This window comes from Carassius auratus, chromosome 27 (genome assembly GCF_003368295.1).
Source record: "Carassius auratus strain Wakin chromosome 27, ASM336829v1, whole genome shotgun sequence".
NCBI classification, from domain to species: Eukaryota; Metazoa; Chordata; class Actinopteri; order Cypriniformes; family Cyprinidae; genus Carassius; species Carassius auratus.
Window position 1 is genome coordinate 17,708,601 of NC_039269.1, and position 8,256 is coordinate 17,716,856.

Consider the following 8,256-nt stretch of genomic DNA (forward strand, 5'->3'; position numbering starts at 1 on the left):
GAGGTAAAATACGCACAGGCCCCACAAAAGGGGATTGGGAAGTGACTCTGCATTCTTTCAGGGAAGCAGACACTCCTTTCCATGCAGAGCATCTGTCCTCAATTTCTCTTATGAGTGAAATAATCCAAACTCTCATTTCTTGGCCACCCACCCACTAATCTCATCACATCTGCTTCTGTGCAGAATAATATTGATATTGTGCTTAGGAAATTGTGATAATGAATGAAAGTCTAAATCCACACACTGGAAATATACTCAACCTGTCATTATTTTCTCATTTACAGGAGAATGAGAAGAGAAGGCACATTAGTATTCAAGAGCACTAAAAATAATCTCTTCTTGTCAAGCATAACTGTCAACAGTATGTTCAGGGCAAAGGTCAAGGTCAACCAATTACTCAAAGAGCTAGAATTAAGAGAGAGTAAGATTCAGTCTTGTCACACTGAACTGTTGATTGCACACACAGTCACGTTTCATGAATTGAACAGATGTAGCATAAATAGTTATATAATAAGCGATTTTTCTTGTGTGAAATGTACACTCTAATAAACATAAAAATATGGCACACTATACTCTATTAATATGTAGGAATTTCCATATATATATATATATATATATATATATATATATATATATATATATATATATATGGAAATTCCTACATACGTGTACGTACGTGCTTTGGGGTCACATTTAGTGTTGTCATGATACCAAAATATCAATAATAAAATGAATTTCTATCAATACCAGTAAAATGTCATGGTTTTCTTTACCATAGCAAAAACAATTTTATATATAAATATAATTAAGAATTAAATTAATTAATTATTATAAATATGTATTATAAAATAATACATCAAAACATTAGCATGTAATCTTTACATATTGTTCAATTAAGTAAACATTGCGTTAAAAAGATGAAATGCATATTAGTAATCAAATTAAAAACAAAACATTACATTTAACAGTGGCAGACTTATTTGTGTTCATACTTATTTATGTCAATTTGCGAGTTTGTAGAGCTCATTCTGAACAAACTGTGGATTCTGATTCACTTAAACAGCTCTGATTTGCCAGTTATGTTCCTACGCTCAACAAACATGTCCGTGATTGGCTACAATCCTCAATGCTGAAAAAACACATTGTGAATAAAAACCTTTGACAGGTGCTCTTGTACAAATATGCACATGAGCATTTGAAAGTTGGCTCCCAATTGACCCTTTACTCTGTACTACTGATATTGTTATATTTTTAAAGTTCAGTATTGACTTGGTACCAAAGTACATTTTTGTTGTTGAATTAAATGACTAACATACAAATTAACAGTTTTAAACATTTTTGATTATGTATCATGACAACAATAAATTATATTATCCTGAACATGCAACTTAAAAAAAAATGTTAAGCGTGATTTCTTTCTCTTGAAACCATATTAGGAAAATATGCCCATCAGCCATACCCTGTCAGAGAAACAGATGCTATTTAACAAAAGGAAGGTAAGCAGATAAGTCTTTACTTTAACAAATGAGCTAAAATAAGAAGCTAGACAGAGTGAGAATTAGACATTGAAGGGGCAATGCACCATAAGGTTCCTCATTCACACCTGTGAAAGACAGCCCATATTCCCTAAGGAGGCCAGATCCAAGCAGCCCAACAGCAGGACATGTTTCTGCTTGTGCTATGATGTGGCTTCTGTCATCTCTCTTCCACTCCCACTCTGTTCTCTGTTGTTTCTCTTTCCTTCTGTTTCTGTAGCCATTTACCTCAGTCTCTGAATTCTATGCAATTAATGCAGACTTGGAGAAGCCACTCATGTGAATGGGAAAACAAGACTAGCCCTCCAAGACACCTCGCTGCAAGCAGGGTCAGCTTGTGGGTTTGCTGGGCCCTGGGCGGGATCATGGAAATGGGCCTCACTGGGGTAAAAGTTGTCAAAACAATGATACGGATGCATTGCAGTGTGATATTTCATTTGTCTCTTTTTAAGAACAAACACCAAAAAATTACATTGCCCAGCGCATACAGAGAAAATGTGATTTGCTACCCTAAGAAGATACTCTTGCTCCCCCTTACACTCATTACACCCTTAAAATTACTCATATCCATACAATATCTTACCATTTTATGTGGGGTTTTACAGTGAAGAGCTAAAATATGTGTCAAAAAATTGAGTTTACCTTACCTTCCAAAAAGAAACTCCACAAGATCAGCATCTCGATTGAAACCCAAACATTCCATCAAATTCCAATGTTTGCACTTGTTTAACCCCATTGTCTGTCTTTACATTTTGGCATGCACTTCTGTAACTGAATCTGAATTTATTTTCCAATGTAATTTGTCAGCCATTGTCCCAAACAAACACCCTGTGGCTCAGACTGCTACAGTAGCCACGCCCCAAACTCTCACTATTGGTTGAGCTGGAAATAATAAACAATAAACAATAAACTGAGGTTAAGAGATTGTATCTTACAAACTACACCTTTACAACTAGAGATTAAGATTTTGTGAAACAAACCAAAAATCAGCGATAAATAAAAATAAGGGCCTATACACAACACATTCATTACTCATATTTTCAGGCTGCATGTCTTTGCAGCTCTATGTCAGTCTGTATTCCTTCCCCAGAAAGCAAGTCAAGCCGTATCCTTTGACAAGGATTCTGCCATGCAAAGATGCTTTACCATTGATGATTCAATTTTATTCCGTGATTGCAATGGCACCAATTTAGTTTACTCTGCTGTGTATTTAATGTTTTTAGCATTTGTTGTGATCTATATGCTTTTTATGAACCCCTTGGCATATCCATACCCTATGTGATCACCTATAAAGGATGCCCAGCCTTGACTCTAAATATCTTGCTAGAGAAACTTTACATTAACTTTGTCTCAACTAAAGAAGCAGAGTGGAGCAACAGCTGTCAATCATTTGATGCAAACTGACATGTGAACTTGAAAGCATCTGCTGCAGAGCTAAACGTTCCTTTAAGATATGATTTAGCTGTGTCCATCATAACGTAAGCACATTTGCTAATCAACACAGGCAACTGTGGGAAAAAGAATGATGTATGAACATACGAAAAATCAGTTTCCCAATTAAACCTCTTTATTAATTAAAACTGTAATAATTGTAATAACAAATGACATGTAATAATCTGAATACCTGAATAATACTATACATAATATTTATATTATACTATAAACAATAAACTGTAAATCATTGTAAATTTATATTATTCAGCAATTGGTAACACTTTAGTTTGGGGACAAATTCTCACTATTAACTAGTGGCTTATTAACAGCATGTTGGCTGTTTATTACAATGGTAACACTTTATTTTAAGGTGTCCTTTTTAAACATTACATGTACTTACTATTATAACAACAAATACATTTTGCACAATTACATACAAGTAACCTAACCCCAACCTAACCTAACTCTACCAATACCTAAACTTAAAAATACCTTACAAACTATTAATAAGAAATAATTAGGAGTGTTTTGAGACAAAAGCTGAAGTTAATTATTAGCTAATACTGAGATTTGGCCCTCATATATTTATAATCCTCAAGTTATTTTAGTGCTGCTGTTCAGGCATGATTCATAAATACAATTTAATATTCAAATTAATACTTTTTATATTTAATAAAAAGGTTAAATCGTATATGAATTTATGGTATGCTTAGACATCATTCTTTTTCCAGTGTGAGTTTAAATGGCAATTAGTCTCTGATCAATGTCCCCAACATCCCATAATCCACCATGAACCAAAAAAAACAAAAACACTTTCCTTTTCTAAACAAAGAGCTAAAGGTTCTCTTTTGGATGACTTTGAGTGAGTCACACTGGTCCCCATGTCAATGCATAGTTAATACATTGGCAGACAGGGTTAAACAATTTGAACCACAAAGACAAATGCCCCTGTTTTAAAGCGGGGGAAGAAATATTGATCCCTTGTTTGTGAACACTCTTTGTCAGCAAAGTTCTATTTTAATACACGCTGTGCTGTCGAGTTCAAACAAGACGTGAGGAACCCTCGCTTCAAGTCTCCAAATTGTCGAATGAGAAGAGTTTGTTCCTTTTTCTGGCACAGATACACAACCCTACACAGATGCTATTTATGTTTGATTTATACATGAACGCATGAAATCCAAATTAAGTAAGCGCTCAGCACGCGTCCAGCCCCAAATATGGAGATGATTGTCATGTTGCATGGGAGGTTGTTTGATATGAGTGCTTATAGCCCGGTCCTCAGGGACAGCCCCCACAGCAGACCTCCTCTCACATGTGACAGATCACCTATATACTGAGAAGCTACTTAATGAGCAACATTTTTCTCCCAAGTCAGCACAGGAGGTGATAAACTCAAAGTAACACTAAGAATTAATAGAGAAAAGTGTTACTGATGTTCCAAGAGACTTCATAATACTCTACATTTGCTTTAAATGAATTGTTCATGACAACAACAGTCCATGCTTCTAAATATATTACTTTAGTTTTCACCCGTCATACAGGTTTGGAACAACATGAGCGGGAAGAAATGTTGTGTACTGACATCTTTCTGCATTTGAAACAAGACACATTCTGATGTTCATTTATGTTTATATTGTAGTAAATATGAAAAGATGTTCAATTCATGTGCTGCTTGAACTGAGGCACTACATCGAATCGAACTATCCTTTTAAAATGACTGAAAGTGGATGAAGATTTACTGGTGAAAACCAAACAGTTTAAATGTCAGTGTATAATTTTGCAGATATGTTGTAAACTACATAGTGAACACAATATAAATAATGTCTCTAGAAGCATAAAAACCAGAAAACCATGACTGATGATTTCAAACGATGCATTTTTGGTACTTACATGTTAGGGGCCCAGAACATCCACATATAAATGAGGGGTCAATCCCTCCCTGAAAGTTAATTAAATCAGGTTTTCATGTTCACACCTGGGGCCCTGTGCCTGTCAGAATCTGGCATGCGGTCACATGATCACGCCCAGTTGCTCATGCATACATAGGAAGTAACCCCCCCCACACACACCTCATATGTTAGGGTGACATCCTTTGTTGTGTCAGAGAGCAGATGCGGCCCCTCACTAAATCTAATAAAGACGTGGTCCATAGCTGGGGGGCTGGGTGTGTTTGTGTATAGGGGCGGTTCCGGCTGTCACTGCGCTTGTCTTGAGAGGAGCGTGTGCTCTCTCTACTCCCCTTATTAGTGGGCTCCATGTGTCACTGGTGTCAGTGGTTAATCCCAGTCCCCCCAGGGAATCCCACCCTCCTAAAACCAGTCGCCCCACTTCGACAGATGGGACCTTCTTCTGCATACTAATGATGGATGGATTCCAAAGGCGTGATTTTTCTGTAGTTCTGCTTGTAGAGGATGATGGAGAAGAGTGATGCAATCATTGACTGAGGAAAGAATCAAAAAGTAGAAAGATAAATTAAAACTTAAGTTCTGAAAAATAACATTATTTATATAGTTATATATATATGTGTGTGCGTGCGTGTGTGTGTATATATAACATTTTTTAATAATGTATTTTAATGTTTATGTAATTATTATACATTGTTGTTAAAACTACTAAATTATTTTAATGTAAATATATATATATATATATATATATATATATATATATATATATATATATAGAATTTTTTAATAATGTATTTTAATGTTTATGTAATTATTATACATTGTTGTTAAAACTACTAAATTATTTTAATGTAAATTATATATATATATATATATATATATATATATATATATATATATACATATATATATATATATATATATATATATATATACACACACATATATATATATATATATATATATATATATATATATATATATATATATATATATATTTATTTATTTATTTATTTATAGATTTGATTTATTATATAAATGTATATAAATTACTGAAAATAACAGTCGATGAAGTCAAATTATTTAAAATAAATGTTTATTTTAAAAGAATGTATTTTAATGTAATATTATATATATATATATATATATATATATATATATATATATATATATATATATATATATATATATATATATATATATATATATATATATAATTTTTTTAATAATGTATTTTAATGTTTATGTAATTATTATACATTGTTGTTAAAACTACTAAATTATTTTAATGTAAATTATATATATATATATATATATATATATATATATATATATATATTTATTTATTTATTTATTTATTTATAGATTTGATTTATCATATAAATGTATATAAATTACTGAAAAGAACAGTCGATGAAGTCAAATTATTTAAAATAAATGTTTATTTTAAAAGAATGTATTTTAATGTAATATTATATATATATATATATATATATATATATATATATATATATATATATATATATATATATATATATATAAATTAATTATTTTAATAAAAATAATTGTATATATATGAATATTTTGATATTTGTTTTAATCAAAATAAATATTAAAAATTAATATGTGATAATATAATTTATATACTGTAATAAATGATTATAAATAATTTTATAAATATTGGATTGCACTTTAGACTAAGACTGCATAGTATACTATAAAAAATCCAAAGCAGTATTTCAAATTAATATATTTACTATAAAATATATATAATTAAATATATCTGAGTGTATTTTAGAGTACTTTAGTTAAATATGCTACGTTTATATATTTCAAATGTATGCATTATTCAAATTATATGAATATAATTGTAATATATAATATGGGCAAATAATTCACTTTTTAAATATACTTATAAGCATTATAAAATAGCTAGGTGACTTCCTTGCATATCCATAACAGTAATTCAAGTGTATATTTTTATTGACAGTAGAGCGTCTGTTAAATGAATTAATAATGAACATCAAAAGAAAGTGATCAACATTTCTACTACTCACGATGTTCCTTTCCTCCGATACAGTAAGCCGCAATGGGAAAGTCAGACTTTTCATATAGTCATATGAGCTCACAAGCAATAAAAAGTTATTTCTTTACTTTTTCTCCTCTTTATTTTGAAGGATGGAGTCTCCTCAGTACTCAAGAGCATAAAGTGAGTTCTAATTATAGGGAGAAGTCTTTAGATATCCCACTCACTGCCTACATAACAAACAAACCCAGGCCTGAGTCTAAAAACTGACACAGAGGAAACTGTTATCAAAGGGAATTCACTTCACTTCGGAAATATGGAGTCAGATATGCTGGCACCTGGAGTTACTGTAAGCAAATTATCCTTTTATATGCAATGTTTAGAAGCTTCATAATTAATTGGAAAATATATTGTAAGTGGTCAGAACAATGGTCTACAGCTAACCAGAGCAATTATTTGCAGCAAAGAATCACTCATATAAAACTTCAGCTCTGCTCCTGTGAGCGTTTCCTTCAGAAAACAGAGTAAAATCACATAAGATTATCCACAGTTTGTCATTAAATAATAACTGAGCAACTGTAGGAGCAAGCACAGAAACGTGGATCACAATATGAAGGGATAAGTATAATCTTTAAATGTCATGCTGTTGTGCTTTGTATCCATAGGTCCTTAAATAAATGAGGCTCAAACTCATTGTGAGTGACAATATTTTAGTGCCAGTTGCTAAATGACTTCCTCAAGGGTGTCTCAGCAGGACATAACCACTGTATACACTGAGAAGAACACGCTCAGACCTAATTCAGATTGTTAAGGTTTTTCAATGCTGACTTACTCTCAGTTTCAGTCTTTTACAAGCCTTGCGACAGTTTAAAATCCTGTCATGAAAGTCTCATGGGGGGCCATTTGTTGTTTTGTTGATACTGTCTTGTACAGATATCGAGTGGGTGCCTGGATTTCCACCACAGGAGCAGCCGTGTTTGATTTGTGAACAAATGACTCTTACGAATGGGTTCTTTTACATGAGCCAGTCAAAAAAAGAAAAGAAAAAAGAAAAAAAAATTATAATAATACTTAATTCAACCTTGTAGTAAAGTTAGCAGTTTGAATCTGCCTCACTCAGTCTGTGAACCATTTATAGTCATTAACTAACACCCTTACTAAACTAAGTCTCATATCAGTTATGACCCCCCCCCTCAAAAAACAAAAAAACATAGAGTGACATAAGCTAACTTAAGGTTAATAAGGCTTCAGCCACAATTTTGCAGATAAATCTCCACCAATCAGAGAATCAAAGCAAGAAAATTGCACCAAAAGAACTCTTAAGCACCTACCCACCATCAAACACTGCGAATGAGGT